The sequence below is a fragment of the Capsicum annuum genome, chromosome 2 (assembly GCF_002878395.1).
Source record: "Capsicum annuum cultivar UCD-10X-F1 chromosome 2, UCD10Xv1.1, whole genome shotgun sequence".
Taxonomy (NCBI): Eukaryota; Viridiplantae; Streptophyta; class Magnoliopsida; order Solanales; family Solanaceae; genus Capsicum; species Capsicum annuum.
This window is the reverse complement of record NC_061112.1, coordinates 7,050,456-7,065,933: the sequence shown is the minus strand read 5'-3', so window position 1 is coordinate 7,065,933 and position 15,478 is coordinate 7,050,456.

Genomic DNA, 15,478 nt, shown 5'->3' with positions numbered 1-15,478 from the left:
TTCAAAGCTTTAAACTGAAGGGTGATCTGTTTTTCTTTTTTTTTTTGGTATAAAATGTTGAATTCATGTTGAATTTTAATGGGTATTTGTTAAAATTTTATTTTTATTTGTAGATTTTGTGAATTTCAAATTCTTGATTGTGTAATGAGTAGTTCAAAATTGGAGTGGCCATCGGTTCCATTGAAGTTTGAGATGGTGTTCAATGAAAGAAAATATTTGTATTTAGTATCCTTGTGGTTGTTCTTTGGTGGTGTTAGTGGAGGAAAATGAAAAAAATTGAAGGAAAGTGTTAATGGAGGAATTTGAGTGTTGTTGATGTTTTGAAGAAGAAAGAAGAAAAGGTGTCTATTTTTAAAATTTTTATTATATTTTAAATATAATATTGCTGAAATTATTTTTTTTTGTACAAATAAACGCGTCTCTTTATTTTTAAAATGTCACGTCAACATTAGGGAGGAAACAAATACACTTTACAGATTTTAAGGGGGGTAAATAAACAGAAGTTTAGCTTAAGTGCTAAAGTAAGTTGAGCGGACAAGCTTAGGGGGGAAATCATGTCTTTTCTCAAAAAGAAAAAAGCAAAAATGTGTGGCGGTCCGGTGCGGGTATGCACGAGTATGAGTGTGGTGTGGATTTAAAGTTGACGCAGTGTAGGGTGATTTTAAAATTTGCGGGTTTAGAAAAAATCCGCATCGCACCATTACCACCCCTAAGGAAACGGAGAGAGTAATAAAATGAGGGGAAAAAATCAGATCAAACATTTAATTTAACTAGTTTAACCGCACGTGTAACGTTTGATTATTTAAAATTAAATAATTTTATCTATTACGGAGATTTTTAATAAAGTGTAAAAGTCAAAAATCTTTCACACTTTAATATAGTAATGTAAACATAAACATATATACACATATATATTACCATCAAAAGTTTCAAGTGGTTGATAGATCATTACTTTTGCATTTGCCATGAAGTAACTCTTTTCCTTGTTGCCACAGATTAAGAGAGATGCATCAATTTGAATTATGATTATTTTTATTTTTTGTATATTTAAAATCTTTTCTTATTTTAGATTCAAATATTTACAAAATCATTGATACATTCTTCTTACGTCCTTAAAACTTTTAAAAAACTGATACTTTTTAAATTTTTCTTATTCTAATGATTTTATATTTATTTATAGATTTTTTAAGTCTCCTTAAAATCAAATTTAGTTGATTTAGAATTCTTAAATTAATGAAAAAAATATTAATTTACATTAATTTTAATGACTTCTAATAAGCAAAGGTTTTACCATAAATATGTTTAATTAATTTTCAACTCTTAAAATAGGAAAAATAGTGAAATTCTGATGACGTTAAATAAGGAAAATTTTTATCATAAATATATTTAATTAATTTTCAACTCTTAAATAAATATTTAAAAAAAATAGCGAAACGACGATTTTGTCTAAAGCAAACACTTTTAATGAAGGGCAAAAAGTTCAAACAATATTTCTAGGTCCTTCACACTTGGGGCTTTGAGTTGTAGGTGACAAAATAGTTTTAAAATGAGGTGTAGGTGACGCAAGTCTTAATTATTGAGTGGAAGTGACAATTACTTTATTATGGATTAAAAAAGTTTGGTAAGTTTGAGAATAGCCCAGAAGTTTTTAAATTGACACTTTGATTCAAATGTTTACCTAATATAACGGGAAACGGAGGGAAAAAAGACGCATTTCTCTCTCTTCTCATCCGTTGTTGTCTCCTCTCTCTTCTTAATTTTTGTTGTTCATTACTGTTATTGCTCTATTCATCATCTTCTGCTTTATTATCATCATCTTATACTTCATTATTGTAACGAACCGAGAGTAGCCCTAGTTATTACACGGTGCTTATGACCCCAAAGGACCACAAGCTAACCCATGACTGATATCTACTGTGAGCACTGAATAATAATATTGTATATAATGCAAAATTGGGTTAAATTGTTATAAGGTACAAAACATCTGAAAATACTGAATAAGTGTATCAACTGAAATAAAAAATCTGTAAAACTTGAACATTGTCTGAAAACTAGTTTGAAAAGCCTCTAATCTGAACTATCTAAAAGTGGAGTTGAAGGGACAATCCCCCAACTAACTCCATCTACTGAAATACTGAAACTACTGAAATAATGAAGTAAATGAATATCCTCAAATAATGAGGACTCACTGCCAAATCTACTACTGGCTGAATCTGAATCTGACTATGTGCGGTCAGGAACCTGAGCGTCCGAACCTATGATATGAGACATCATAGCGCAAGAGAAAGTATGTGTCAGTACGTGGAATGTACTGGACTGAATAAAAGGGTTCATATGAATGAACAATAACTAACTGAACAATATAGAGTAACTGAATGTGAGAGTACATGAATAATCGAAGCTACTATCAATACTGGGTATGCAATCTGTGCATATAGATATCCTGTACCTGAGATTTTCTGAAGCTAAGTACTAAGTTCTGATACTGAGTAACTGATAATCTGTGAGTACTGATACTGATTGACTGCATCTGACAGTCTTGACTCTATAGAACTTAACTGAGTTCTATACTGAAGAGTGAAACTAAAACTGTAGGAGGTAATCATCTAACCGACATGCCCTAAATAAGATAAGATAACTAAGTTGGGGTCCTATCTGTAACCCCAATTGGAAGGGTGTTAGCACCATGCCATGGGTACTAACAACTACTATGGAGTCAGTCCTAACTAATGGGTGACCCCTGAGATCAGTTCTAAACTAGCGGGTGATCCCTGAGTATGTCATTCCTATCTAACGGGTGACATCTTTTAACCTACCTGGCTACGTAGTTCTGAAAGTTAGGAATTGCTTCTAGGGACCCAGTCCTAGCTAACGGGTGAGACCCCATTCCTAGGCTCGCTCGGTAGAGAAGCCTACTCCCAACTGAAAGAAGCTGAACTAAGTATACTAAACTGGACGGGACTGATACAGAGTTTACTGAGTTTTCCTGAGTTCTGCAACTGACTGAGTTCTATTGAGTTCTGTAACTGACTGGATTTTATAATTGAGACATGACTGATACTATTTTGTAATTGATGTTAGTTCTAGGTACACAGCTAAATTGTCAGGTGTTTAATACCCCCAGGACTCGATAGCATGAAAAGTAAAGCAAAACATAACCTTGAATAACATAATAATGTTCACTTGGTCATAATTCATCTATAGAGACATTTTATCAAACATTTGTAATGCATTAACTTGTACATGAATGGGGAATACATGTTAGCATGCTATAATGGCATTATTTCATCCTCATAGACAATTTATCAAACACATAAGATGCATACTTGGTTCATTAAATCATAAACACTTAGGGTTAACATGGTTACAACAATGAACTTGCTAATTGAATGGTTTATCATGAATATCATGTAATTCAACATATACTAGAATCAATTCTTGGAACTTGTAATCTAAATCATGGATTAAAACTCAAACAACATCATGAACATGAATTTAATCTAATTCAAACATGAAAATCATAAATCATCAATCTTGTATTTTGCAAAAGGATTCTTGGGCTCCATGGAAGGTAAGGATCCATGGATGAACATCTAACATACCTTGAAAGATTCTTTCTTCAAGGTTCTTGGAAGAAATCCTTAGACTTGTTCTTGATTTCTTGAACTAGGGTTTTTGCCTATTTGAGAGAGAATGTTGTTTAATTTGGGGATGAATTGAATAATGAGTAGCTAAGGACGTTTTTAGGGATTAAATCCCGTATCTGGGCATAATAAAATCGTGGGAAAGGACTGTTTTAACCCTGGACGTCCTTTTAATTTTTCGTGAAAATTTTTCAAACTGGGCACCTGGTGCGATATCGCATCGTGCCACTGGAAAGTGGACAACTAAAAATTGGGCTGACAACGCGATGCAGCGCCATCGCGGTGCCTCACTAGTTGCAAATTTTTCCTTTGACGCGACGCGACATGATCGCGGAGTCACACTGAAAAGTGACAATTGAAAAAAAAAAATAGTAGCGCGATGTGGTGGTATCGCTTTGTCTCACTGGAAAATGACAAATTCCATTTGGACTGCCTCCGCAACGCGCTAGAGTATCAGGTGGTACATTGTCATACTAAAATGGCTCTAACTCTTCGTCTGGGTATTGAATTTGGGCAAATTTAATATCGATGGAAAGCTTATTGAATTTCTTAAATAATGAAAAGTCAAAATATTGAAAATTCCATACATATAAAAGTGAATTCATCTTTAAATCAAGTATCTGACATTTTTAGGACGAATTTAAGCTAGGTAAAAGTACGGGGTGTTACAATTATCCTCTTCATATTCTTCTTGTTGACCATTGTTGCTATTGTTGTTACCAAAACTGCTGCTCTTTGACCAATTTCTTAGATCAAATTTTATTTCGTACATCACTTTCAACTTTGGCATTTACTTGATAGAAGACTTTGGTAAGTCAAATTATGCCATCTAGGTAACTGCTAGTATGTTATTTTTTCAACAATATCTAGCACATGAATATGAATGCAACATAAGAGTCATCTATTTAAATAGATCCATAATATATTGCACCAGATAGATATTCTGTTGCAACATAAGACTCATATGTTGGATTCATATTTATGGTTCTATAGTGCCATAATATGAATCAAATAGATGGGTAATCTGTTGCACCATATTAGTAATCTATTCTAATAGATAATTAATCTGTTGCACCAGATTAGTAATCTGTTCAAACAGATAATTAATCTGTTGCATAAGAATATTTATCTATTGCAACATATTATAATTCTGTTGCAGCGAATGAATAATCTATTTCAAACAACACAATATAGCTCTTATCACAAACCTAACAGATAACCCATATATTGATCTCTTGCTATTGATACTGGATTCAAATTATTTCTTAATCGTAGACATATTTATTGAGAATAAGAAATAAAATTAAATAAGAATTAAAACGTCAAAGTGGATGAAACATAAATTTTTTATTAAATAAAAAAATAAAAATACATAGGTAAAAGAAATATTTCATATGTTGGATTCATGTTTATGGTTCTATAGTGCCCCTAACATGAATCGAACAGATGGATATTCTGTTGCGACGTATTAGTAATTTGTTCCAACAAACAATTAATCTGTTGCACCAAATTAGTTATCTGTTCCAGTAGAAAATTAATCTGTTGCACAAGAATATTTATCTGTTGCAACATATTATAATTTTTTTACAACAGATGAATAATCTGTTTCAAACAACACAATATAACTCTTATCACAAACCCAACAGATAACCCGTATATTGATCTCTTGCTATTGATACTGGATTCAAATTATTTCTTAATCGTAGACATATTTATTGAGAATAAGAAATAAAATTAAATAAGAATTAAAACGTCAAAGTGGATGAAACATAAATTTTTTATCAAACAAAAAAAATAAAAATACATAGGTAAAAGAAATATTTCATATGTTGGATTCATATTTATGGTTCTATAGTGCCCGTAACATGAATCGAACAAATGGGTATTCTGTTGCGACATATTAGTAATTTGTTCCAACAGACAATTAATCTGTTGCACCAGATTAGTAATCTCTTCCAACATATAATTAATTTGTTGCACAAGAATATTTATCTATTACAACATATTATAATTTTGTTGTAACAAATGAATAATCTATTTCAAACAACACAATATAGCTCCTGTCACAAACCCAACAGATAACCCGTATGTTGATCTCTTGCTATTTATACTGAATTCAAATTATTCCTTAATCGTAGATATGTTTGTTGAGAAGAAGAAATAGATAAAATGAAAATTAAATAAGAATTAAAACGTCAAAGTGGATGAAACATAAATGTTTTATTAAACAAACAAATAAAAATACATAGGTAAAAGAAATATTTCATATATTGGATTCATATTTATGGTTCTATAGTGCCCGTAACATGAATCAAATAGATGGGTATTCTGTTGCGACATATTAGTGATCTGTTCCAACAGAAAATTAATTTGTTGCACCAAATTAATAATTTGTTTCAACATATAATTAATTTGTTGCACAAGAATATTTATTTGTTGCAACATATTATAATTTTGTTGCAACAGATGAATAATCTGTTTCAAACAACACAATATAGCTCCTGTCACAAATCCAACAGATAACCCGTATGTTGATCTCTTGTTATTGATATTGGATTCAAATTATTTCTAAATCGTAGACCTATTTGTTGAGAAGAAGAAATAGACAGAGTGAAATTAAATAAGAATTAAAACATCAAATTGAATGAAACATAATTTTTTTATTAAACAAAAAAAATAAAAATACATATGTAAAAGAAATATTTCATATGTTGGATTCATGTTTATAGTTCTATAGTGCCCGTAACATGAATCGAACAAATGGGTATTCTATTGCGACATATTAGTAATCTGTTTCAACAGACAATTAATCTGTCGCGCAAGAATATTTATCTGTTGCAACATATTATAATTCTGTTGCAACAAATCAATAATCTTTTTCAAACAACAAAATATAGCTCCTATCACAAACCCAACAGATGAACCGTATGTTGATCTCTTGCCATTGATACTGGGATTCAAATTATTTATTAATTGTAGACATGTTTGTTGAGAAAAAGAAATAGACAGAATGAAAATTAAAACGTCAAAGTGGATGAAACATAAATTTTTATTAAACAAAATAAATATAAATACATTTATACATAGGTAAAAAAAAATCTAATTATTATTATTATTATCATCATCGATGTAAAACCCCGTAAAATTCTCTCATAGTCTGAGCCTTAGAGCGTGTCAAGTGAAGCGTAAATCCGGCCCTAAAATATTGAGAAGTGAATTTTCAAGTGAGAAATATTTTAAATCGCGTAGAATTTTCCTAATATCGACTTTTTATCATGTATATAATTGAATAAGCTTTCCGTTGATACCAATTTCGTCAAAATCCGACATCGGATGAGGAAGTTATGGCCATTTTACTAAAAGCTGTCGGAACCGCCCAGGTGTGACGGACCGTCGAGCTTGTGACGGAAGGTCGCCCAAACCGTCGCAACCAAGGCAATGACTCTCTCTTCTGGCCCAAGTATGACGGCCAAGATGACGAACCGTGAAACTAGCGATAGACCATCGCTAAGACCATCGCAACTGAGGCGGTGTGGCCTTTTTCTGACCAATATGGGATGGATGATTCGACGGGCCATCATACTAGCGACGGACCGTCACTCCGACCATCACAAATCCCTTTCAGTATTTTAAGTCATTTTTAAAAAGAGCATTTTGGTATTTTTCACCCTTTTAACCCTTATATATATCTTGAACGAAGCTGAGGGGTTCATTCTTCATCTTCAACATCAAAGATAGGGTTTCCTACAAGATCAATACCCTTTTTCAAGAAAAATCAAGAATATCTCCAAGAGCCTTCAAGAAAGAGTTTCCTAAGGTATGCAGATGTTGATTCTTGGGTCCCTTTCACCCAAGAAGTTCAAGAATCCTTTTCTAAATTCAAAGATCTTATGTTTAAGAGTTTTCATGGTTCATGTTAATTGAAATTGAAGTTCATGCTATTATTGAGTTTTAATTCATGTTTTGTTTATGAGGTTTCAAGCTTTGGCCCTAGTACGTGATATTCATGTGATGTTCATGATAAACCCTCTTCAAGTTGTTTATGAAATGATGTGTTTATGTCAATTAAATGTAGAAATTGTTGAATAAGCAACGCATGCTCCCCATATATTTGACAAAATGCTTATGTGAAGGAACTAGAGCCATTATAGCATGTTGACTAAAAATTCCCAATTGTGTGCAAGCCCATGCATGCCAAGTGTTTGTTGAAAATCCTTAGTGAATGAATTGTGGCATGATAGCATAAAATTCCCGAATTATGTGCTCTTTACTACATACTAAGTGTTTGATGCAAGACCTTGTTGAATGGAGTATGAGTCAATAGCATGTCTCCCTATATTATCACATGTTTATGATGTCTAAATCTTGAAGAGATGCTTTAGTGATTGTAATGGTGAATGAATGTCCATGGTTATGATTATTCAAGACTGGTTATGTTTTACTTTTATGTTATCGAGTTCTAGGGGTATTTTTATTTATATTCGGCAATTTAGCTGTAGTCTAGAGCCAGTGTCAGTTTTCACGATAATCTCAATCAAGCCACGATTCTCAGAACTCAATGAGTTATAGAACTCAGAACTCTCAGATAGTTACAGAACTTAAGTAATCTCAATAATCTAAGAAATCTCAGTAATCTCAGTATCGTTAATATTCTATCCTCAGTTCAGTACTCAGCTCAGATTAGTAGTATTCAAGTGTTCAGTTCAGACCTCAGTAGCATTCAAGTAATCTATTCAGAGCTCAGTATTATTCAGTCAGATAACAAGATTCAGTAGTATTCCATCAGATAATGGAACCAAGTAAACTCAGCTTAACTCGGTCAGATCATTCGAGAAATATGATCAGTAACAGATTCAACTCAGTTTAAGTTCATTTAGGAATCAGTTTAGAGTCCTTCAGTTGGGAGTAGGAGCTAGCACCAAGTGAGTGCATGGATGACGGTCTTCCTGTTAGAGAGGCAGAGTCGTTAGCAGCAATCCCTGAACTCCAGAACTGCGTAGCCAATGCAGGACCAAGAGTCACCCGTTAGATTAAGGCTTGACTATCATACTGCCTTAGGCTTGACTTTCTATTCAGGGTCACCCATCAGAGAGTCTTGACCAGAGTAGAGGTCTTTACCCGTGGTACGGTATTAACACCCTTTCAGCTGGGGTTACAGGTTGGACCCCACCAATTCAGATTTGTGGTATATCGGTTAAGTGAGAACTCCCACAGTTGCAGTTTCAGTATCAGTCTTCAGATAGAACTCAAAAATCAGGATTGTCAGATACAGTCACCTATCTCAGTACGAAACTCAAATAGTTCCATAAATTCATGAACCACTTGCTAGATAGGCCTGGTCTTTCATAAAGTTGATCAGTATCAGTACTAATAGATCCAGAGATCACCCGTTAGATAGGCCTGATCTCAGTCTCAGGTTTAGTTGATTATTCTCATTATCAAATTCAGAGATCTTCCGCTAGATAGGTTTGATCTCAAACATAATTATTTCTTATCATTGATAGTAGATTCAGGGATCATCCGTTAGAGAGGTTTGATCTCAGATTTAGTCAGTCAATTGTAGCAAACTCAGAACTCAGTTATTGATATGAGTAGATTCAGTTAATCAGCTTTAGTATCATCAGTTTCCGAGATCACTTGCTAGATAGTACTGATCTCAACTTTAGCACTCAGTTATCAATATCAAAAGTTCCAGTTATTCTGTATCTCAGTATTAGTAGTGAGTTCAGACGTCAATAAAGTAGTATCTGAGTTTTAGTATTCAGAGTCACGATGATTTCAGTTATGGTTTGTGCATTCATGCATATGTTCTCATTCAGTACTCTCATGATTATTCAGTTAAGTAATTGTTCATGCATAAGCCCTTGCATTTAGCCTTACCTCTTCTTGCATACTCAGTCCATTCCCATGTACTGACATATTTGCGCTATGGTGTTTTACTTTACATCATAGGTTCAGAGGCACGAGATCCTAAGTATCCTTATCAGCTTAATCCTAGTCAGCAGCAATAGACGTAACAGTGAGTCCTCTTTATTCGAGGATGATCCTTATTTTATTATCGCATCAGATTTAGTTTATTTTTAGTAGACGGAGTTAGTTGGCGACATATCCCACCAACTCCACAGTTCAGAAAGTCTAGAGGCTTTTCGGACAGATGTATCAGTATTCAGTTTTTAGTTTTGAGTATTTTAGATGTTTTGAACCTTATGGCAAGTTTTCTGCTAGTTTCCCGTATTTATAATATTATATTATGTAGAGCTCGGATACAGATATCAATAAATGGTTAGCTTGTGATCCTTCGGGATCATGAGCATCGTGTAATGATTAGGGGTAGTCTCGGGTCATTACAATCATCATTATTATTATTATTTCCAGTCGACCAATCTTCAACCAGTAGCAGCAGTGCCTTCTTATCCTGTGGATCTCTTGCAACATCCTTATTCTGACAGCGGCCAACTCTCATTGTATGTCATGAACCTGCCTCTGCAGTTCCTATACGGTGTCTCATAAAATAGCGACATCCCACACTGGATCAGCCATATCTAGAACACGCATAAATTGATAAAAAGGATAAAAACAAAAGTAAAGAAAAGAATTTGAAAGTAATACAACGTATATTTACACAAAAAGCAAGAAAAAACTTACCAGAGATAGGGAAAAGCTATCAAGTCCTTGAAGAGAAAGTAGTTGAAGGTGTAATATAAAAGACAAGAGAAAGTAATAAATAAATATGTGTAGTAGAATGAACGAGTAAGGAGGGACCTATGTATAGAGGATTGAATTTGAATGAGTTAGGCAAAAAAGCGCGACTGTTCACCTTCATTTATTAATTACATTAAAACTGGTGAATTTTTTACTACTGTGAAAAGTTATGACTTAATTTTTTCTTTTCAGTAATTGTTTTTAGTGAGTTGTGGCAACAAATTATATATCTGTTGCATCAGATAACCCATCTGTGACAACAGATACACCATTTATTGCAATAAATCTATAATATATTGCATCAGATAATATATTTGTTGCAACATATATCTTTTTAATAATCATCATATCTTTATATTTAATTCAAATTTGGTGATTTTTTTATTAATAAATTAAAAAAACAGATTCAAAAATAAAAAGGTGCGACTGTTCACCTCCATTTATTAATTACATTCAAATTGGTGACTTTTTAATTACTGTGGAAAGTTATGACTTCCAAGTTCTTTTCAATAACCATTTTTATTGAGTTGTGACAACAAATTATATATCTGTTGCATCAGATAACCCATCTATGACAACAGATATATCATTTGTTGCAACAAATCTATAATCTATTGCATCAGATAATATATCTTTTGCAACATATATATTTTTAATAATCAATATATCTTTATCTTTAATCCAAATTTGGTGACTTTTTTATTATATAAATTTAAAAAACAAATTCAAAAATAAAAAGGCGCGACTGTTCACCTCCATTTATTAATTACATTCAAACTGGTGACTTTTTTACTACTGTAAAAAGTTTTGACATGATAAGTTCTTTTCAGTAACCATTTTTATTGAGTTGTGGCAACAGATTATATACTTGTTAAATCAGATAACCCATCTGTGACAACAGATATATTATTTGTTGCAATAAATCGACAATCTGTTGCATCAGATAATATATCTGTTGCACATATAAGCTATCTTTTTTAATAATCAACATATCTTTAATCCGAATTCGGTGACTTTTTTATTATATAAATTAAAAAATAGATTAAAAAATAAATGTGTCAAAGAGTCACGATCAGTTGTTAAAATTAAATAACTGCTCTTTTACGGTTATAAATTATGTTTATCATTTATTTTCTTATTTTACGAACCATTTTTCATATGAAAAAAGTCATGACTAAAGACTTTTCACCCTCTTAATAATAATAATAATAATAATAACTCTTTTTTTATTAATAATTGCCTGTTGCAACATATGATCCATCTGTTTAGGTAGATCTGATATAATAAATGAAAATACATACGCTAAAAGGAAAAACATAACCTATTTATTATTACTACTATTATTATTATCATTATTATTATTATAAGTATTACTTTCACTACTTTCATTGTCGGAAGGACAATTTTCATCCAGCAGCAGCAGGACCTTCCTCAACCTTGCTCTGAAGTCAGCCAAATTCCTCTGGAGTTCATCATACTGCCTTCAATATTCCCGAAAGGACTCGATATAAATCTTCTTGTACAAATCTGGATCAGCCATATCTAAAAGTGTAGTCATAGAATGAACAAATAAGGAGGGACCTATTTATAAAGGAAGGAGTTAGTCAAAAAGCCACGATTGTTCATCCCTTAATTAAATAAAACTTGCAACTTTTTAAATATGTAAATTAAAAAAATGGATCTAACTAAACATTGTACAATCTTTATTGTATTTCAGAAAGAAAAGAAAATTGCTTTAAAATAAATCTAACAGATGCATAATCTGTTACAAAGTACATTCTATCTATTGGATAATTTACAAAATATTAAAACTGTTGCAATAGATGCATATACCTATTTGATATTTCCAACAGATAAGTCATATGTTGGAACAGATTGATCATTTTTCGTAACATATGTCTATAATTGTTTGATAATTTAAACAAATGTGGCATCTGTTGCAACTTATTAGTCATCTGTTTATTCAATTTAAGCCATAGATGGGCTAGAAAGAATAAGGTGCGTGCAAATGGATAGATCCACTTTCTTGTGTGGGAGTTAAGTATTACTGATAAGGTCATCCGGACAATACACATAAAGTATAATATTTTTGTGAATGCAGTTTGTAGCCGATTAGGCACTAATCATTCAAATAAGATCCTACATTGTACAATTAAGTTTGATGGGTTCGAATTGATAAGACTGAGGGCTCCATAAAGATGGTGTAGATACCTGTTATGAATTACTGATGGTTGTTGCTCGTGTTTATGCGTGTTAAGTTTTGAGAAGGGATCAATATTTGGTGTCATTGCAGAGATCCAATAGCGATTGGACTTAACTTTAAGTGTGCATTTGACTCTGAGAAGGCCTTTGAAACCTCGCACTGCATCAAACAAGAATGAAAAACCAATAGAAATTCAATTGGCCTAAATTTATATGAAAGGTTTGATCGAGAAGATGATTATACGCTAGAAGGAGCCGAAGGAGAATGCCTGCGAGGGAAAGGGGAGTTGATGAAAGACTATATCATCTGAGAGCTAATTAAAGAAGAGACATAGGGTCAAAAGTAGCTTCTAGTGAATCTGGATGATGAAATTATCTTAAAATATGAGAAATCTGAATCAAGTGTAAATATGAAAGTGTATCCGGTAATGTGAATTCGCCTGTTGTCTCTCTGAAAGAAAAATAGTACAGATGGTCATTTTTCTAGGGAGTTGCATCTAGGTAGAATTGCCGGGATTATCACCTAGATTCTAGATAGTAGCAGAAGACCAAAAAAGCAGCCTTAAGGGGATCGAGGGTTGAAATGATGTACAGTAAGTCTAAAAAACTTACGCCAATAGCAACTGCAGTTAAAGTAAGGAATATAAGCGAATGCAGTAATTTTTGAATTTTAAATTAGATCCCACACCTTTTTGTTTGTGGTTTTGATTAGGTCCATTAATGTTGACCTGTTCGGAGCCACAAATAAGATTAAAAGACAGATTGAGTGTCATTACTTCCTTAGCAATATGGATTAATTGATTGTATTTTCTTTCCTTAGCATGCTTTCAACATTCCTTAAAGAAGATCAGAGGCTTGCTGTAGTATGTGAATCGTGATAATTTCCAATCTTGCCTCCAACTTGCTGATTCGTTCTTTAAGTTTGTCGTTGTCATCTTTGAAGTTGGTATAAAGTTCTTGATCTTTTGTGAGCTCGATCAGGAACACTATCTTTGAAGTTGTGGCATTGTAGAAGCCCTTTCAAAACACTTTCTTCAGAAGCCTTAAAAGATACATGTATGGTCGCTGTGTTTATTTTAAGTCAAAATGTGTTGATGTACATTGAAGATGTGGTCCCAACAGTTGAATAGCTCACTTTTATCGAGCATTGCTCAATGAGCTTGCTCAACTAACCTTCAAGGAATTTGATAAATTAATAAGCAAAGAGTTACGTAATGTTTGATCTAAACTGACTTTACCAAGCCTATCAAACGTTACGTAACTCCAGGCTCATTACTCTATTAAAAAACTTTGCTTGAGTTCGTGGACAAATCAAGAGAGCTCAACCTCTCAGCCTTTCTATTGATCGCTCTTCTCTAATATAGATGACAAGATATCTGTAATGCGAAAGTCTACACCATTACCAAAAATTCTTGCCAGGGCGCAAGTCTTCAGAAGGCATCAATAGTAATCTCTCAACATCAAGTGATATTGAAATATTTCAAGTCATGCCTTCTCAAGACTTTTGCTATGACAAGAATTTCTGTCGATAATAATATATCCACCATAAAAAAGTCTACATTTTCAGTAGAAATTGTTGCCAGTACAAAAGTCTTCGGAAGGCATGATTAGCAATCTCTCAATATCTGATATTGAGAGATTACTAGTCATGCCTTCCGAAGTCTTTCGCTCTGGTAAGAATTTCTACTGACAGTGTAGATTTTTTCATGGCGGATATCTTGTTATCGACAGAAATTCTTATCGTAGCGAAAGTCTTGAGAAGGCATGACTAGGAATCTCTCAATATCACTTGATATTGAGAGATTACTATTGATGCCTTCTAAAGATTTGCGCCCTGGCAAGAATTTCTAGTAACGGTGTAGACTTTTGCATGACAGATATCTTGTCATCTATATTAGAGAAGAGCAATCAATATAAAGGCTGAGAGGTTGAGCTCATTTGATTTGTCCACTAACTCGGGCAAAGTTTTTTAATAGGGTAATGATCCTGGAGTTACGTAATGTTTGATAGGCTTGGTAAAGTCAGTTTAGATCAAATATTATGAAACTCCTTGCTTATTAATTTATAAAATCCCTTGAAGGTTGGTTGAGCAAGATCATTGAGCAACGCTCGATAAAAGTGAGCTATTCAACTATTGGGACTACATCTTCAATGTACATCAACACATTTTGACTTAAAATAAACACAGCGACTCTACATGTATCTTTTAAGGCTTCTAAAGAAAGTGTTTTGAAGGGCTTCTACAATGCCACAACTTCAAAGATAGTGTTCTTGATCGAGCTCACAAAATATCAGAAACTTTATACCAACTTTAAAGATGGCAACGACAAACTTGAAGACCGAATCGGCAAGTTAGAGGCAAGCTTGAAAATTATAGCGATTCACATACTACAGCAAGCCTCTGATATTCTCCAAGGAATGTTGAAAGCATGCTAAGGCAAGAAAACACAATCAATTATAACCATATTGATAAGGATGTAATGACACTCAAACTGTCTTTCAATCTTATTTATGGTTCAGATCAGGTCAACAGCAATGGACCTAATTAAAACCACAAATAAGAAGGCATAGGATGCAATTTAAAATTCAAAAATTATTGCCTTCACTTAGATTCCTTACTTAAGTTCAATTGTTGTTGGCGTAAGTTTTCTAGACTTACTGTACATCATTTCAACCCTCGATCCTCGTAAGGCTGCTTTCTTGGTCTTTTGCTATTATCTAGAATCTAGGTGATAATTCCGATAACGCTACCTAGATGCAGATCCCTAAAAAAAAGACCATCTGCACTATTTTTCTCTTAGAGAAACAACAGACATTTTTCATTACTGGATACAATTTCATATTTACACTTGATACAAATTTCTCATGTTTTAAGATAATTTCATTGAACAGATTAACTAGAAGTTACTATCTACCCTATGTATCCTCTT